Source organism: Lutra lutra, chromosome 15 (genome assembly GCF_902655055.1).
Source record: "Lutra lutra chromosome 15, mLutLut1.2, whole genome shotgun sequence".
NCBI lineage: Eukaryota > Metazoa > Chordata > Mammalia > Carnivora > Mustelidae > Lutra > Lutra lutra.
Window position 1 is genome coordinate 4,119,584 of NC_062292.1, and position 19,969 is coordinate 4,139,552.

The following is a 19,969-nucleotide window of genomic DNA, read 5'->3' on the forward strand; positions in this document are numbered from 1 at the left end:
ATCCTTCTTGTCTGGTAACTATCCCCCAGTGGAAACTGACCCATGTCCCTCCTAAGGAGAGAGAAGAAAAGTACAGTCCTCCAGCCCAGGCACCTTGAGAGCTCATGTGGCTGGCTCAGACTCCAGCTCCCCGCTTGGGTCAGAACTGTCTTTGTGCCCACACATCTCTGGCAGCGTGGCACCGCCCGCCCCTGTTTACTCCTTCTTTCCCAGGACCCAGCCACCTTAGATCCTTGCTGGCCACCGTGGGAGACCTGATTATCAAGGGTTGGTTTGAATCACCAGAAAGTTTGCCATGTTGTCAGTTTCCACTCGGTCTTTCTCCCTCCGCGGCAATGGCTGGAATGGACAGGGCTTCGTGTTGTCTCCAAACAGTGCTTTGCCTACCAGGTTCACCCTGGCCTTTTAACCTCCTCTGCCTCTTTTCTAGTTACTCTGGAGGCTGCCTCCAGCGGCCCTCGTGGTGGGCCCCACGTGGTTGGCAGGACATGGCCAGTAAGGAGTGTGAAGCGGCAATTGCTTACCCTCTCTGTTTGTGCTGATTCTCCATTGCATTTCCTGAAGCCACTTTGGCTACTGCCTTCTCGTCCTGTGGAAAACCACGTCTGCCTTGCTTTTATTGAGATGGGGCTGGGTGGGGGGGGGTTGTAAGTTTAGCGAGGAGAGAGGTATATTTCACTAAAAAAGAGCTAAAATGTCTCCTTCCTCAGCCAAAGACAGATTTGGGGTTGCCTTTGCTTTTTCCTATAGTTAAAAAAAATGTGCAGCTGCTTGTTTTGCAACAGGTTTTGTTATATGTTGCATGGAATTTTCTCTTTTATATCTTTTCCCCCCTTAAAATTAAATCCAGTGAAATGTGAAAGAAAGAGAAGTGCTGTAATCCCCACAGCTGCTGAGTTTTCCTGGAAGGCAAAGACATCTCAATTTTAAAGTTAGTCTTAAAACATGAAATCATTGTTCTTTGAAACAGCTGTCTGGTCCAAAACCCTCTTTGTAGCTGTACATTTTTAAACAGCAATTTTTTTAAAAACCACGAGGAGCTCTGTAAAGGTTTCCTTTATCTGGGTTATGAATTATTTTCAGTCTTTTGAGTGACTGTTAAAGTGATGAAACTGACTAGAACGAAACCGATGTCTGGTTTTTTGTTTTCTTGTTTCGGGGGGAGAGGGAAATGCGATTGGGATATTAGGATTTGCTTGAGCACCTGGGCGGTGAGGTCTGAATAAATGATTGTTGGTTGGTGTCTTAGCATTCGGCTCGCTGTCGGCTTTGGTACGAAGCGCCGGAGTATAGGCTTCACGAGAACGGGAGGGTTGTCGCAATCACCGTGTGTCCCTCAGGGCCTAGCACCGTGCCTGGCAGGTAGCTTCTCAACAAATGTTTATTAAATAAATAAATCGCTTAATGAACACGTAAGTGCCGTTATACAGAAGGCCGTGTCATGGAACCAGATACATAATTCATCCAATCTTCTGTTATCTTTTATGGAGATAACCGGGCAAGGCGGTTTTCCTTCACAGAAACTTTGAGGTTGGCGATGTATTTCAAGATCTCTGCGGCTGTTACTAGTCCAAGATGGACCTTTCACCCACGAGTTGATGTAAGTTTACGCGGACGTGGTTTATATTCTCACCACCTCTTGCAGTAATAGGTTTCACCGACGGAAGGCGGTGGGAGTTCAGCTCAGAGGATGGGTGAGCAGGGCATTATGGGAGCTAGAAGAGGGGAGGACCTAGGCATTTAGCGCTTTCTGGGCGAGGACTCGGAGGAGGGAATGCAGGGGTCCAGGTTGCAGGGAGGAGTGGACGTTTGCCAGACGGTGAGGAAGGCAAGGGAGCAGGGGGGGGGGGGGCGTGTGTAGAAAGGCCTGACAGGCGGACGGGCAGGTCGCGGAGCCTGTACCATCACCCTGGCTTCTGCCATCACCACTGCCTTCTGCTCAGCTGTTACACTTTCACAGGACACATCCGTTGCCTTTGAAGGGCTTCATTTTTTTTATTTTTTCTCAATCTGATTTCTGCTAGGGTCAGTTATGTCTCTTACGCTGAATAGATCTAAACGGCTTCCCCAGACAAGTCACTCCACCGTCAAGCGTCCTGCAGACCGGATTTTTACAGATGTCTCGCGGCTAGGAGACGGATGCGTGCGGACAGATTTGGGGCCTTAAGCACTGCTCTGTGATTTTCGTTGTACACTGTTCACCCCAGTCCTGCTCTCACTGAGGGGCACCGGGGAGGTGCCACAGAGCCAGAATGTAGATGGTGCTAATCCCCTGTGTGGGGCCAGAGTGTCAGAGCCCATCCCAGATGCCCTATTCACAAACAGCCCAAACTTCCCCTCTGTGTCCAAGACCTCTTTTTGTAGCCCCACAACAGAGGCCAGAAAACCTGTGTTTTCACGTGATAAAGGTACAGATGTAACTTTCCAAAACGAGTTCAAGGAACTGCCTTTGATATAAGTTGACATGATTTAAATAATAGTAATATCCACAAGTAATCCTTTAAAAAATAATTTGAAAGGTTAATTTGGGGGGGGAGCCATGGTGTCCAATCACTTATACCACAACCATGCCAGCCCCTTTCATTCTTTTAAAAATTTCCTCTACCCTTTTCTCTACAACAATATCTCAATACTGATAAATTTACATAAATATCCTCACCCTAATCCCAGGCTCTAAGAATTCTCGTCAAACTGTAGGTGTTAGGGACCTAGCATGAATTAATAACTTCCTGTTATCTCCCAGTTGTTTTCTTGGCTTGTTGATCAACTCTAGGCCTTCTGGAATCAGACGTCACTTCTCCTGGGTGGACAGTTTCTCATAAATCTTACGCGTTAAAGCTTTCAAAACTAGTTTTTGCCAAGTTTATAAAATAATAATTACTAGTCATTAACTCAAATGAAAGGTCCCACAGAAGGTGATCCGACAAACGCGGGAGGGAGCGAGGCCGGACGAGGGTGGGCTGGCGGTACGTTTTCCTAGCACGTGATCAGGCACGGCTTGGAGGGACCCGAAGCCACTCTCCATCCCCTCCTCAGCGTTTAGAAATGCTGAGCTCGAACAGATCGTTACTACAACCTCTTCTGACCCGGCGAGTGAGACAGACTGAGAGTCATTGTGGTTCTCTCGGCTTCCTTCACCAGTTGCCTTTTGTTCCCTTCTAAAGGCTTTCGTCGCTCTGGGCAAAACGAAGCATGGATTTTGCAGCAACAGTTTTGTTTTTTTTTTTTTTTTTAAGATTTTATTTATTTATTTGACAGACAGAGATCACAAGTAGGCAGAGAGGCAGGCAGAGAGAGAGAAAGGAGGAAGCAGGCTCCCTGCTGAGCAGAGAGCCCGATATGAGGCTTGATCCCAGGACCCTGGGATCATGACCTGAGCCGAAGGCAGAGGCTTTAACCCACTGAGCCACCCAGGCGCCCCAGTTTTGTTTTTTTTTTAATGATATTGTCACATCAGCTCATCTGCCTGCTCTTGGTTATGCCCAAGTAGACACATGACCTGTGGCTGTTTGGCTTGTTCTCCTACGGGAAAATGCTTAACGAAGCTAATGAGCTGTATTAAAATAAACAACCTCACATGGCACCCAGCCCCTCAGCCACATGTGGTATGGTTATTATTTATTATCCCGAGACACCAGCCCCACGTCGCCCACTGCCTACTGGGCATTCTCACTCATAAGTTCTGTCACTTCCTGTTTAACCCATCCGAAACCAAACCCGGTACCCTTTCTTCAAAGCCACCCCTCCCTGTTGGAATTATAAGGGGCCCAATAAATCACCCCCCGCCCCCCAGTTAAAGCGTGTTGTTGTTGCTGTTTTCAGAAGCACAGGAAACAAACAGATAAGGCATGAACAAATGGGTGTGGATCTGTGGCCAGATGTCTTCTAATAGTTCAGTCCCCAGCGGCCGTGACCACATCGGAGCCACCGCAGGGCTCGGCCGCCGGGCAGCACTCCCCAGAGCTTCTTGGAATGGGAGAGAAATGCATGTGTCCTGCGGGCACAAGCTTGCTCAATTTCTCTTTTATAACACACTAATCAAATCAGTCCGTTCTCCTCCTCTTTTGGGGAGGAAACAATGAAGTCTGGAGAAAAGGGGCTGGGAGCCAAAAGCCCAACAAGAAGCCCGGAGATGGAGTTCCCACTAACGAGGGCCTCCAAACTTTTCTATTTTTATTTGGAATACCGTCTTAATTTATATTACGTCAGATGACAATTAGCATTTGGGTGTGAGGAAGAATCTTTAGATAGTAAATGTTCTAGATGGTAAGAATTTCCACCATTTGAATTATAATCTGCCTTCTTTATGATCGTTTTCCTCATAAGACCCCCACCATTATAACCCAAACTCATATTTTTAGCTCTCTCATGACCGTGATGAACACTGACATGGACCTGGCGCCGAGGCCATTGGCAGCCAGAGAAAGTCAGGGCTGGTGGTGATTCAGCTGATTCTGCAAATGCACTTACAGTAAATGTGTTTTGTAATGCTTTTATGTTTTAAAATATTTTTTCCTAAAAACTTAAAAAAGAATTATTCCAAATTTTAATTAATTAGCTAATTAACTCTTTACTACGTCAAGAAAAGGAAATACCAAAAGACAATATCAAATCAAGTCAGGCTAAAGGAACTTGTTCTTTGGCAATGAATCATAACACTTTGAGTCAAAAGACAACAGCCAGCCTCCAATGTAAAATTGTCCCATTGATCTTCACGGCTGATCTTGAAAGACAAAGACAAATATTTTAGGGAAATGAAGGGCTCTGAGCTGTTCAGTCACTGGTGTTTGCTTCAGTCAGTCAGTCATGCATTCACAGTTATTTACTGAGTATATTCCGTGTGCTGGGTGCTCTACTTGGGTTCTCTGAGCAGAAGAAGCATGTTCTCTACTCACGGAATTTACAGTACAAGCAAGGAGACTCATAGCAAATAACGATTACTGAATTACAACTGTTAATGACAAATTCTGTGAGAATTTATGTGAGAGCGACTTAACCATTTGGGGAATTTAGGAGTGAAGCTAACACTAGAAGACCAAAAACATAGACTGAGTGAAGGGAGAAGGCAAGAATGTTCCTGGCAGAGTGAACAGCATATATACCAAGACCCTGAGGCAGGAAGAAGCTTCGTGTGTTCACGCAACTGATAGCTGGAGCATGGCATGCAACAGTGGAGGTCCAGGTCACGTACAACCCTGCAGGCCATGTTAAGGTGGTTGGTCTTTATCCTAATGCAGTGAGGAACTGTTGATGAGGTTGGGTTTGAAAATGGGAATATCCAAAATGCAACTATAGCTTAGAAGGAAGCCCTGCGATCGGCAAGTGATTGGCTTATACGGTACTGAATGCCAGTGTTCTCTTTTTAGTATTCCTTGTAGTCCTTGCGGAAACCTTTTTTTTTTTTTTTTTAAAGGTTGTATTTATTTATTTGACAGAGCAGAGCGAGGGAGGGAACACAAGCAAGGGGAGTGGGAGAGGGAGAAGCAGCTTTCCCACAGAGGAGGGAGCCTGACGCGAGGCCCGATCCCAGGACCCTGGGATCATGACCTGAGCCAAAGGCAGACACTTAATGACTGAGCCACCCAAGCGCCCCTTGAAAACTCTTTTAGGAAAAACCCTACTTGTCGTGATTGGATTTTTGTTCTTTTGAGGTATGATTGATGTATAGCATTACATTAGTTTCAAATATACAACACCATGATTTGAAATCATAACAAAATGATCACAAGTCTAGGTAACATCTGTGAGACAAAGTGTTTTGTCTTGTGTTGTAGCCTTTAAGATTTACTTTCTTAGCAACTCCCAAATAAGCAATCCAGTATCAGTTTGTACCTTTTCCCCCCTCCCCCCATTCCCTGTGCAGGGGGATATATGCTTCCATATCTTGGCTTTTATAAATAATGCTATATTGAACACAGGGCTGCATATATCTTTTTGAGTTAGTTTCTCCATTTTCTTTAGATAAATACCAGAAGTGAAGTTCCTGGATCATATGATAGTTCTATTTTTAATTTTTTGAGCAATCCTCCATATTGTTTTCCTTAGTAACTGCAACAATTTACGTTCAACATTTACATTACATACAACAACAGAGGTTGGTTCCCTCGTCTCCATATTCTTGCCAACACTTGTTTCTTGTCTTTTTGATGGTAGTCATTCTAACAGGTGTGAGTTGTTACCTCCTTGTGAATTTGATTTGCATTTCCCTGATGATTAGTGATATTGAACACTTTTTCATGTACCTATTGGCCATCTGGATGTCCTCTTTGAAGAAATGTCTGTTCAGATCTTCTCACCATTTTTTAAAAAACTGATTTATTTTTTCATTGTTCTAGGATTCATTGTTTATGCATCACACCCAGTGCTCCATGCAATCCGTGCCCTCCTTAATACCCATCACCACGCTCACCCATCTCCCCACAACCCTCCCCTCCCAAACCCTCAGTTTGTTTCTCAGAGTCCACAGTGTCTCATGGTTCATCCCCTGCTCTGACTACCCCCAATTCACTTTTCCTGTCCATCTCCCGATGTCCTCCGTGTTATTCCTTATGCTTCACAAGTAAGTGAAACCATATGATGATTGACTCTCTCTGCTTGACTTATTTCACTCAGCATAATCTCTTCCAGTTCTATTCTTCTGACCATTTTTTAATCAGATTCTTGTTTTGTTTTGTTTCCATTGAGTCGTAGGAGTTCTTTTTATATTTTGGATATTAACCCCATTCCAGATACATGATTTATGAATATTTTCTCCCATTCATTAGGTTGCTTTTCCATTTTGTTGATGGTTTCCTTTGCCGTGCAAAAGCTTTTTAGCTTCATGTAGTTTTACCACCTTTGCTTTTGGTGTCAAATCCAAAAAATCCTTGCCAAAGATCGTGTCAAATAGCTGACTATAGTCTATGTTTTCTTCCAGGAATCTTAGGGTTTTAGGTTTTACCTTCAAGTGTTAATCCATTTTGAGTAATTTTTGTGTAGAGTGTAAGATAGTGGTTCAGTTTCAACCTTTTGCATGCAGGTGTCCAGGTTTACCAACACCATTTTTTGAAGAGACTATCCTTTCCCTCCCTCCATTGTGTGTTAATAGTTCCTTTGCCCTAAATTAACTGACCATGTATGTGTGTGTTTATTCCTAGGCTCTGTATTCTGTTCCATTGATCTCTGTTTTTATGCCAATGCCCAACTGTAGCTTTTTTTGTTTTTAAGATTTTATTTATTTATTTGACAGAGAAGAGAGACAGTGAGAGAGGGAACACAAGCAAGGGGAGTGGGAGAGGGAGAAGCAGGCTTCCCACTGAGCAGGGAATCCAATGCGGGGCTCAATCCCAGGACCCTGCGATCATGACCTGAGCTAAAGGCAGACACTTAACGACTGAGCCACCCAGTAGCCCCACTTACTGTAGCTCTTTAATATGGTTTGGAATCAGGGAGCATGATGTCTCTAGCTTTGTTCTTCTTTTTCAAGATTGTTTTGACTCTTCAGGGTCAGATTTTGAAAAATTTTATGACATTTTATTTCCAAATGTATTTTTTAAAGTTTTATATTTGTACTCCTAAGTGAGATTGGCTTGTAGAAACATTATCCCAAAGTTTGGTCTTTAAAATACTGGCCCTGTGGTAAGTTCAAAGAAAAAAGATACTCGAGTCAGTAAGTTTGGAGAGTCATGCATAGCAGCTTCACCACTTGGAGATTTACAATGTGTACTAGCCTTTTAATATCTCAGAGATGTCCAACCTAGAATCTTCCTCCTAAAATTTGGAAAGGAAGACCTATAAAACTCTCTGAGAGCAAAACTATTTTAAAGAAGGTTTAGGGGCGCCTGGGTGGCTCAGTGGGTTAAGCCTCTACTTTCAGCTCAGGTCATGATCTCAGGGTCCTGGGATCTAGCCCCGCATCAGGCCCTCTGCTCAATGGGGAGCCTGCTTCCTCCTCTCTCTCTGCCTGCCTCTCTGCCTACTTGTGATCTCTCTCTCTGTCAAATAAATAAATATTTTTTAAAAAAAGAATGTTTAATTTTTTTCCCCAATTTATCCTGTGAATATTGGTCAGGCAAAATTTTATAATTCTGATTTCCTTTTTTTTTTTTTTTTTAGAACTTGTAACCAGCATAGATACATATAAATTTACTATCATAGAAATCTACCCAGCATCTTCTTGAAAACTAAATCTTCTCCTTTTTGAATCATATGTATCATCTCTGATTTTGCTAATTTTTCTCACCTTGTATTTACTAGATACTCCAGAGCTCAGTTTCACTGTTTGATTCATCAAAGATTGGACTCTTAAATTTATCAATGTTAGTTCAGTTTTCCATAATTACTTCCTAACTTTATCATATCCTATATTCTGCTTTGATTTGTTTTATAATTTTCCAACTTCTTAAATTCAATGTTGGCGATTTATGTATTTATTTATTTTTTTGCTTATTTTTTTTAAAATAATAAGACGTACATGACTGTGATATTTCCTCTGAATAAAATTTTGGCTACATGTTCTGGGTTTCAATCTGGTGTGTAATGTTATTTTGCCTGTTTAGTAAATAGTGTATAATTATAGCTTTGAGTTGCTATTTGACATAAGTTTGGGGGGAAGTTTTACTTTATTTTCAGTGGTTTTATAATTCTTTCTGTTCAACTTTTATCATAATTTCTTGTTTTAGTGCATTGCCTTTTTATCTTCAATACATGAAATGAGGAATATTTGCTATAAGATGTAAAAATAATTCATAGTCCTGGTTTACTAAACTTATATTATTGAATTCACAGGTTTAATTCTTAATTTATGACAATGTACCATCTTGATATCATTGGTTCATTATCAGTCTTTGAAGAATTTTGGATGCTGAGAAAAGGCTGAAAGGTAGTCAGCCAACGATTTTTTTTAAAAAATATTTATTTATTTATTTATTTGACAGACAGAGATCACAAGTAGACAGAGAGGCAGGCAGAGAGAGGGGGGAAGGAGGCTCCCCACCAAGCAGAGAGCCCAATGCGGGGCTCTATCTCAGGACCCTGAGATCATGACCTGAGCCAAAGGCAGAGGCTTTAACCCACTGAGCCACCCATGCACCCCAGCCAATGATTGTTACTGAGTACCAACTAGATGATGGAAATGCCAGAAATACATTAATGAACACTTAAAGTTCCATTATTGAACTTATATTGCAGTTGGAGAAGCATAAGCAAGGGAAGCTGAGGGTTGGAAAGATAAGCCAGTGATGGCAAGGAGTTTGAATTTTTTCCTACTTATAGTTGGCAGTTACTGGAGGATTTTAAACAGGGTAAGGATGTAATGTATGGTTATGGTGTTTTCTTTATGGAGAGTGGAGCAAGAAAGGTGCCAAGGAGATGTCATCCAAATGAGATAAGATAGTGGCTTGGATATAGGAGTCTGTAGTTCAGTGTAAACATCTGGTGTTATCTGCATTTAAATGGTATTTAGGATTCCCAGGCTGGAAAGATCACCTTGCCAAAAGCACAGATAGAGGGAAGTGGACACGGAAGAAGCTTGGGACACTCCAGAGTTTAAAGGTCTAACAAAAGAAGAGAAGACATCAAAAGAGATTAAAAAGTTGTAGTCAATGATGTAGAGGTGTGGAAGTGAAGAGAATGTGGTATCACAAAAGTCCTGAGAAGAAAATGATTGAAGACAGAGGAAAGAGTCAAGATGTCAGATGCTGCAGTGAAGCCAAGTAATGTGTAGATAAGGAATTGAACATTTGCTGTGCGAAGACATGGATTGTATGACCTTGATAAGACCTCTGTCTATAGACTAACAGGATCACGAATCTCACGGGCGGCGGGGGGGTTGTTAATAAAGGAAAGAATGGGAGAGGAGAGAATGGAGAAAATGGTTCAAGATAAGGAGTTTTGCTACAGAAGCAAATAGAAATGGGGTGGTTCTTAGGGGGTGGGAAATATCAAAAGAAAGTGTGTGTGTGTGTGTGTGTGTGTGTGTGTGTGTGTGTGTGTGTGTGTGTTTTAAGATAGTTGATTTTAAGATGTGCTTCTATCCCATATGAATGATCTGATAGTAGAAAGGAGGAAATTGTTGAAGTAAAAAAAAAGGGGGGGGGGCTCCTGGGTGGCTCAGTGGGTTGGGTCTCTGCCTTCGGCTTGGGTCATAGTCCCGGGGTCCTGGGATCAAGCCCTGCACTGGGCTCTGTGCTTGGTGGGGAGCCTACTTCCCCCTCTCTCTCTGCCTGCCTCTCTGCCTACTTGTGATCTCTTTGTCAAATAAATAAAAATAAACTCTTTCAAAAAAAAAAGGGGGGAATGATTGTAGGAAGTTCATGAAGACATTAGAAGAGAGGAAACTCAGTGTCTGAGTGTCTGAGTTCTTGTACACGGTGAAGGCAGAGTCCGCGGTTGCAAATGCAGTTAGTCTGGTGTATTTGGTAGAAAGAAGATAGACCATTCTCATCTGGTTGTATGTGTTTTTCCTGTGAAGTATGAAGTGAGATTATCAGCCAAGTGTTAGTGGCAAAGTGCATGTTATAGATTTCAGGGAATGACTACAGAATTCTAGTAGGGATGCCTGGGGAAGTTAGGTGCCCATTTGGTATTTGTAGTACTAAATTTGGAGTGCAGTAAGCACAACAGTATATTTTTTTCTCTAGCATTATTTAGAAACTTGGATGTAGGACCTCAGTAAGGAAGTAATTCATCTGAGTTTTATTATGTAAGTAAAATGGTGAAGGGAGAGAAAGGAGAGGGAGTTGAAGGTTTGCGAGGTAGAAGTCACAGTACTAAACTGAGTCTTCGTGGAAGTGAAGACATAGGGAATGTGCTGATGAGTGCGAACATGGTCGGATCAGTGGATCAGGAGAGGTCTACACCGGAGGCTGTTTTCCAGATTGTCAGAAAGGATAACCAAACGGGAATTTTGATTGATGAGTTTATCATCGATACTCTGCTATATAAGTTTCTAATTAATTGTAAAATTGATGTTTATTCATTTAGAAAGGAAATCAGTGGTCAATAGGAACTTGCTTCAAATCTTGAAAAACAAGTTCAGCTTAACCGAACTTGTTTTTAGTAGAATTGAGTCGATATACTATACTTTGGTCTTAATAGAGTCTTTTGGAATATACATGAGGGAAAATAGACGGGCATGACTTGATAGTACATATATGATAGATTTGTGATTAAGTCTTAAGTCTTACATTGATACCCAGTGGGCACAGTTAATAGAAGATGGAACTCTGGCATGGGAACTTTTGAAGTCTGTTTAGCTCTATAGTATATCTTTGTAAAGACATGGGAATATTATGTCCTTATAAAAAATACAGATAATGCAAAACTGGAAGTATTGTGAATATAGTACTTGCCAGAATCGGAATTCAGAGCATCTGAGCAAATTGGGAAATGGGCTAGACTAACTAGATGAAATGTAGTAATGCTAAACATAAATTTTACTTTGTTTTAAAATAGTACAGGAGAAATCTGATTTCATAGGGAGTCAAGCCCAAAGGACCTAAAGGCAGTGAGAATAATGAATAATAGTAACTGTATTTTGTATATTTTACCTGCATATTTACCTGATGCTGGGCATTGTTCTAAGCAAGCTGTTCACACATGTGACCTTATTTTATTATCATTGTAAGCCTAAGATAGATATTGGTATTATCCCCATTTTATAGATGAGTAAACTGAAATTTAGAGAGGTTTTCTTACCAAATGTCCTGTAAGATAATAAGTGGCACATTCTAGATTTCAACAGGTGTTTTTCATGGTCTTTACTATATTCTACTAGCTGGTGCTTACTTATAGTAGTAAAAGTTTACAGTCTGGAAAGTAGGCAAAAATTCCACCACATTTCTTCCTTGCATCTAGTTAATTTTGCCTCGGGGGATTGGTGATCAGTTGCTGGCATGTCACTTTCAGAAAATCCATTTAAAATAGAGCAAATCCACAGAAAAATTAAGAGGATGTTATCTAGAATCGTCTTCATGTGAGAAACATTTGAAAAAATTGGCTTGGAGACTTAGAAGACTTGAGGAACAGATAGTGTCTGATCCCAGATGTTTAAAGAGCTGTCATAGGTAAACAAGCTAAACTTCACATTTTTAATACTTAAGGATATTCTTATGACATGTGACGGAAAGTTCTACATCTCGTGAAAACACAGACTCATCATGTGGTCACGTTCTCTTCAGTGTAGCACTTAAAACCCTTTTATCTATGGGATAAAATTACTCATGCTCATTTTTAATGTTGAGGTAACTTTTATTTTTCAAACTATAAAACACGTGGTTCAGCTTGATTTCACAGTAAAATCATTCAGAAGCTCGTATCTACATGATTGCAGTTGAAATAGACTAAACAAAAAACTTCAGTCCGTACAAATTGCTGTGGGTTATCTATACGGCTACAGCGCATGGTGAGAACCTGGAAGCTACAGCCGCAGAATTTATGAGACTTCCAGTAAATCAGCTCAGTTCAGTGTTTTAGACCTGTGTCCAACTCTTCTTGGATGTCTAGACACAGCCTAAGATGAGGCTTCGAAAATGGGTAAAAACGAAGCAGCCAAAGCCACCAGAAGCCTTTGACCCTCTTCTAATGTTTCAACCAGATAATTATTTTCCCTCTCAAGAATTTGGCTCTCCTTTGAGGGGAAAAAAAAAATCAAGATTTTTCCATGTGAAGAGACCCTGAAAGAAAATACTCTGGAGAAAGGTCAGTGAGAATGGGCCAAAGCTGAATTCTTCGGATCTGCTTGGAGAATGTGGAAAGTCTGCACCCTCGCCACTTTTCATGCTTTCCAGCTGGCCAGAAGCTGCCGTGGCCTTTGTCCAGCTCTGCCTTCCCCGTACCTTTTACATCTTAATGGGACTCACACTGTGCACTGGAAATGCCTCAGATGGAAACTTAAATGGTAGCTAAAAGCTATGGTAGAGGTAATTAGATAATTAAAAACTGTTAAATTTTGATTTCTATCAAGATCATCTATTACCCTTTCGGCTCTATAGCAAAGACACGACCTTTCAAATTGGACAATAGCAAACTTTCCTACTTGGAGAATATATTTCCTTTAAATATGTCCCACTTTTCATTAAAAGTGCTTATTCTGCTTGTTGTGGTTTTTTCTTCAGACTTTTTAATCTTAGATTTTCTGTGGAATGTTAAGGATTCTCTCAAAGATAGAAAATGTTGGTTTTAAACATAAACACTGTCCCAGTTCATTCCATAGCTCTTTCGTTCGTTCATTTGCTCCCTCATTCATTTGCTCCACTCACTTTACAAATACTGGTTTTGCAGAGGCCGTAGGCCAAGGACTGTGGTAGACCCACACTGCGCCGTTCACTCGCTGGGCCATGTTGGGAGTCACTTGATCTCTCTAAAATCTGTCTCCTCAATGAAACATCTCTGCTCCCAACTTCGCAGGGTCACTAATGAAGGTGAAATGAAATGATTTCTCTTTTAAGATGGTGAAAAATTAGAAGCTTCTTTTATCCTACTCCGTCCATTGCTGTATCCAAAAGATCACACACAGCAGAGATGGAAAGTCTTAAAAGCACTGGAAAGAACAATGTTAATCAACTATTTGCAAAACGCCATGGAGTGAACTGGAGTGAAATTTTTTGAGTGACCATTGCATCCTTTTCCCTGATTAAGAAAAATGGAGCAGGGCACCTGGGTGGCTCAGTCGGGTAAGCCGCTGCCTCCAGCTCAGGTCATGATCCCAGAGTCCTGGGATCAGGTCCCACATCAGGCTCCTTGCTCAGCGGGGAGCCTGCTTCTCCCTCTCCCTCTGCCTGCTGCTCCCCCTGCTTATGCTCTGTCTCTCACTCTCTCTGTGTGTGTGTCAAATAAATAAATCTTTAAGAAAAAGAAAAAAGAAAAATGGAGCTAAACAGGAAGACAAGAAGAAACTTCTATACTTCCTCACTGAATCAACACAAGAAATGTGGATACTTGTGCCGACCAGAAATCCAAATAGCCAACTCTACTTTGAAGCCAATTCAAAAAATGAGTCCACGTAAGAATTTACAGATGGGGAAAGCCAGATAGAAGATGCCTAATGATAAATATTTATTCAAGTTAAGCATACAGAGTTCCATTTAAATAATTGCTTGCAAATGTAACAAAATTGCTTACTAAACTAAAAAAGTGAACTCTTAAAGAGATGTGAAAACAATAATTCAGAAATAATATTTGAGATATTTCTAGATAGATTAGCAAATGTGTGAGATAAAGTGACAAAAAGTAAACCCTTTTAAATTCCTCAAGAAGTCAGGGATTACTGTTTTATTTCTGAATTTCATATATATAAAAATGAATTCAGAGATGATTTAGAAAACTTAAAGATAATTGTTTTAAAAAGAAGATAATCTTTTACCTGTGGAACCGAAAACCACTAAAAAATATAGAAGTCAAAAAGACAGTACTTTTATCAACATAAGTGAGGAAAGAGGAGCATAAAAAAATAAGCTTATGTCAAAATGACAAATGTAAAACCAAGCCATATAGCTATGGCAAGTAATAAACAGGATTCAGACTTTCCTAATCATGGACAGTGCTTTTCAGATTGGGATGAAAAGGAAAACCCAACTATATTCTTGGCATTTACAACCAATGTATCTTTTTAAAAAGGAAAACAAATGGATAAAAGTAAAAAATTAAAAGAGACAAAGCTATGTCAGATTAATATTAATAAAAAGTGAGAAATCATTCTAATCATATACTAAAAATCTTAATGAAATCAGAACAAAGAATATCACTTCTATAAACATGTTAAAATACTTACCTCTTTAACAAAAATATTAAAGCTTTGATGGAAAATCACTTTTAAATTATAAAATGTGCAAAGGTATTTTAAAGATGATAGTCACTATCTTTATGGGTGTGATGATGTTCTTTATTAAATAAATATTAATTGAATACCAACTAGCACTAGTCACTTTGTAAGACCTAAAATATAGTATAATCAAACAACACACTCAGATATGTCTTTCCATTTATGAAGATCTTGTTTCATGTCATTCAATAAGATTTTTGTAATTTTTCTCAATTAAAAAATTTATCCTATGTATTTTGTAGGCTTTCTCCTAATATGAATGGACTATTTTCCTGTATCTAAGTTTTAGAAGTATAGCCTATATAGTGTTTTGTTAAAGCCACTGGATTTTGAGCTAATTTTGGTAACTTACATTTTTTAGGGAATTACTAGTTTCCTCTAGGTTCTTAGTTTTGCCATATAGGATTGCCTATAATACTTGATTTTAATTTTTTTCCATCTTCTCTCTATTTGTGGTTATGTATCCCATCTGTTCCCATTTGAGATCTTGTATATTTTTGTTTTCTCCCTTAATTAGCATTATCTGTTCTTAAGGGGAAAAATATTTGTGGATGTCTTTATTATCCTTTGTGTTATTTTTATATTTCCTATTTTATTAATTTTGGTTTTAATCTGTTAATTCCTTCTTCTTGGCTTGTTTCATTTTATCACAGTTTTATAATCCTTGTAGATGAATATTGACTTTTTTTCTCCTTTCTGGAAATAATGAACATATTTAAGATCATAAATTTTCCTACAATATTTGCTGTGTTCCATTGGTTGGCTATGATGTGTTTATATTTTTATTGTTTTCTAAACAATTTATAATTTTATTTTTTTTTCTGTAATATAAAGGTCATCTAAGAATATATTTAAGGGGTTTTGGGGTCTCTTTTTCTTAGAATTTTTTTAAAATTTGTGATCAAATAATGTGATCTATGTAGTCTCTTTTTTAAAGTTTTTTTTTTTTTTAAGATTTTATTTAGTTTTTTGACAGAGAGAGATCACAAGTAGGCAGAGAGGCAGGCAGAGAGAGAGAGAGGGAAGGGGCTCCCCGCTGAGCAGAGAGCCCGATGCGGGGCTTGATCCCAGGACCCGGGGATCATGACCTGAGCCGAAGGCAGAGGCTTTAACCCACTGAGCCACCCAGGCACCCCTCTTTTTTAAAGTTTCTTAAATCTGGTATTGTATATGTGTGTAGGTCCAAGTGTAAGACTGAGTTTTGTAAATGTTTTGTGGATAATGAAAAATCTTTATCTTCTATTTGCTTACTTTTGTCCACTATATTTGTCCAATTTGAAAAGTGTCATATTAAATTTTTTCTATATTTATATTTTAATTGGTTACATACTTATAACAAGTTCTCGCAGTAGCATTTGCTTTCTTTCCTTCCCTACTATTTAATTTGATACAGTTTTATGAGTATTTTCTAATCTTCACAATTATACTTTATACCATTGTATAATATTTCTCTTTATTCTATTTAGGGCTTTTAAACTGTTTATCTTATTTTGTACTTTTAAATTCTATCTTGTCTATTATTAATATTGCCATTCTTAAATTTCTTTGTTTTTTGCTTGTCTGATTTCTCCTTTCTGTTCTTTATTTTTCCAAATAATATATAACTTTTTTAAACCTAAACTAACTAACTAGCTGAGAGAATTCAGTCCACTGTTGTTAATTTCATAATTAATATACATAAATGTATTCCTGCCATCTTATAAAAATTTCTTATTTTGTTCCTCCTTTTTTTCTTCTTATTTTTTTACTTAATCAAAAGACTGATAATTTCTCCTTTTTCTTTGTTTTTAATTTGAGAGTTCTACCGTACATTTAATTTCATTAACATTTTCATTCATCACCAGTACATAGCCCTATCCTTCCATGAGGCAAATTATCAGATATTTCTCCCCCAAACCCTTTCTTCTGATTCTCCTAACACCCACTTCTCCTAACAACGAGACCCCTGGAATCCCTTTTCTGCCCCACTCTGCCCCTGCACCCATCAGAGAAGACCGGGGGAGCACTGTTAGGTCCTCCTACCGTCCCCCAACTTTTAGACTATTTGAATAGTGTGTCTCTTTTACTGTAGGAGTCTTTCTGTAACCCTTCTACTGCATATTCTTAGATGGTCAATCATTATTTATTTTGATTAACTCTGTGGATGTTGCAAGTTCCGTTTTTTTCCCTCTTAACTTTTCCTCGCCTTGACCATGCTCTGCAGGTCCGTTTGGTGCGGCTGTCATCTCCTGCCTGCTTAGGGACCCTCTCAGTTCGGGGTGTGGGGCTGTCCCAGCTGGGGATAGGCCTCTACGGTCCTCTTAGGACACCACGAATGCTTCTTCCTTGCTTTGGGCCTCTGCCTGTTGAGACCAGCGCCAGTCTACCTCTTTCTCTTTTCTAAGCAACTTGCTCTCTCCTTACAGAAGGCTTTTAAATGTTTTCTTTTTTTCAGAGCTCAAGAATTGTATAAATGTATGTCTGCTTGATACCTTTTCTCATCAAGCGCACATGAAACAGCACTTAAATTACATAGACTCAGATCTTTTTAAAAACCAGGTTAAGATTTTTTTTTAAAAAGTAGTTTCTATTTTATAATTATTTCTCTCCCCCCACCTCCCCTTTCTTTTTCTGGCACTCCTCCTATTTACAGGGTAGGTGGTCTTTCCGCCACACTTTCATGTCTTCTCTATCTTTATATTTTTTAAAATTCTCCCGCAAGATCTTGGAAACTATTAATTCTAGGCTCAATGTTCATCATCCTTTCCCTCAACTTATCTACTAAATATTTTGACTTAAAAATAGTATTTTTTTCGTTTCAGGAAGTTTTTCTTGTACCCCTTCAAATCCTGTTCTTCTGCTTTCCCCAGCAGTTCTGTACTGATACACTGTTCTGACTGCGCTCTTCATTCTATCTTTCTCCAGCTATGAGACCTCCTTATCAGGTGTCCTTTTATTTTGCTTTATTCGTCGTGGCACAGGTCCAGCCACAGGATACTTTAAGTGGACTGGTCCTGTGAGAGCGGGAAGGCACAGGTCATCCCAGTCAGCACAGGCCCCAAGTAGGCAAGTGGCCGTTTACATATTGAGGCGCCAGGAGGGAACCTTTTTTTTTGCATTAGGGTAGAAAAAACTCAGTCCCCCACCCTCCTTAGGGCCAGAGGGCTGGGACACCCAGGAGTCCTGTGATCCATGTGGGACAGCCCAACCAAAGGCATGGTACGCGCTGGTCCTTGCCTCCGAGTTTTCCTGCTGTGGTCCCAAAGCTCTGTTCAGCCCCGAGCAAGAAAGTACCACAACTATCTAGCCACCGCGTACCGGAGATGTGTTTGACCTGAGTTAGAAGTTGGAGAGGAAGCAGAGCACGGTTATGTCATCGTCTTCCCAGAATCCCCTGGGGGATATAATGATAAGCATAAAAGTGGTACATTCCCTATCCTAATGTTGCTTGTGGGCTAGTTAGGAAGATAGACAGTATCTAAGTAACAAGCAAGTGAGTAAATAAGAAATAAAAAAGAAAACCCACACATAATCCTGAACTCACAGCTGTGATTAGCGCTGTGACTGACGGGTGAAAAGAAACAGGACCTGGGATTTCAGGAAGGAGTAGGCCTTTGTCGTGCAATGAGGGCAGAAGGAAAGAGCTACAGGCAGAGAGTGGTACACTCAGAGACCTTGGGAGAAGGCAGGACGCGTTTGGGGGAGGCAAAAGGAAGCCAGAATGGCTGGAACAAAACAAAACAAGGCAGAGCAGAGTGTGGAAAGAAGCCGGAAAGGAGGGTAACAGTTATGGGCCAGACTATGCAGGGTTTGAAAGGCCACGATAGACAGTGTAGTCTTTCCCTAAAAGCAGGTGACTATTGAGTGTTTGACTCCACGAGTAAGAACATCAGATTCCCATTTCAGGAGGTCAGAGGATTCCGTGTGGAGAGTAAATCTGAAGGAGCCCCGTGATGTCAGGAGCCCCATGAGGAGGCCGCAGTGACGTTTGAGGGCGGGTGATAGTGTGATCAGGAGGTGTACTTTTTAGGGGGGAAATGAAAGAGGGTATGAGAGGGGAAGTTTGTTCAGTTGTTCGTGGCAGGGTGGATTGAGACAGTCCAGCAGAGAAGTCAGCAAACACTGTGGATCTGGGGCACTTGGGGCAAGAGATACCAATCTGTGAGCCATCGGAGGTTAGTTGTAAACAAAGGCTCTTAGGCATGAATTGAGAATACCCTGGAAGAGAATAAGAAGAGAAAAAGACTGTAATTTCTGGAATTCTGCTGGTATCCGTCTGAATTGGATTATATCTTCTGGAAGGGTGATTGGTGATGCATATCAGTGTCTTAAAAAATGACCCTAAGTTTGATCCTCTAACTCTGTTTATAGTTATAGAGTTATAAGGATCTATCCTTAGAAAGTAAGAGGAGTAAGTGTGAAAAGCTTTTGGATAAAAATACTCACTTAAGCATTATTTCTGATCATTAAAAAAAAGGAAATTACCTAATTATCTAACAATTGAAAGGGATTAAGGAAATTATCATACACTTATACTAATGAATATCATGCCATTCTACTTCAAAGTTTATAAAGATGGAATGGCATAAGTCAATGACCATAAGACCACAGTAAGTAAAAAAGGAGTCAGAGTTGCCAGAGAGAGAAGGGGGTTGGGAGACCTCAACTGTGTGAAAGACTGATAGAATCAGAGTATAAAAAATAAGTTTATCTGTAAACCGTGAAAAATGGATGATTGTCACCATACTTTTATCTAGTTTCCAAATCTTTCTAAATGGGCATGTATTATGTCTTGTGTATTATTTTGCTCTTAGGAAAAGAAATAAAATTACAACATTATTCCAGTTGTCAATATGCACTTTATAGGCATTTCACTCTGTTGAATAGTGGTTAATGTTTTGGGTTTTTTTGTTTTCTTTTTTGTTTTCTTTTCACGGTATCAATGAGTGTTTCTGTTTTGAATCTGGGATAGTATTTTAAGTTTGTAAGGTTACTGCCACACCTTTTAAAGTCTTATGAGCCACTTAGGCCTAGCAAATAATTTCAGAAAACTGATTGATTACTAGGCAACAGCCGATCGATTCTGCTGACTTAGCACCGAGTGTATCATCTTGAGAGCATTTCTTTCTTTTTTTTTTTTTTTTTAAAGATTTTATTTATTTATTTGACGGACAGAGATCACAAGTAGGC

At 39.9% G+C, this 19,969-nt stretch overlaps 1 protein-coding gene across 8 annotated transcripts in view; it reads left to right on the plus strand.

Annotated features, from left to right (window-relative positions):
- DNM3 (dynamin 3) overlaps window positions 1-19,969 on the plus strand; it is a 553,426-nt gene that overhangs the window by 425,522 nt on the left and 107,935 nt on the right. The gene's annotated exons all lie outside the window — the stretch shown is intronic.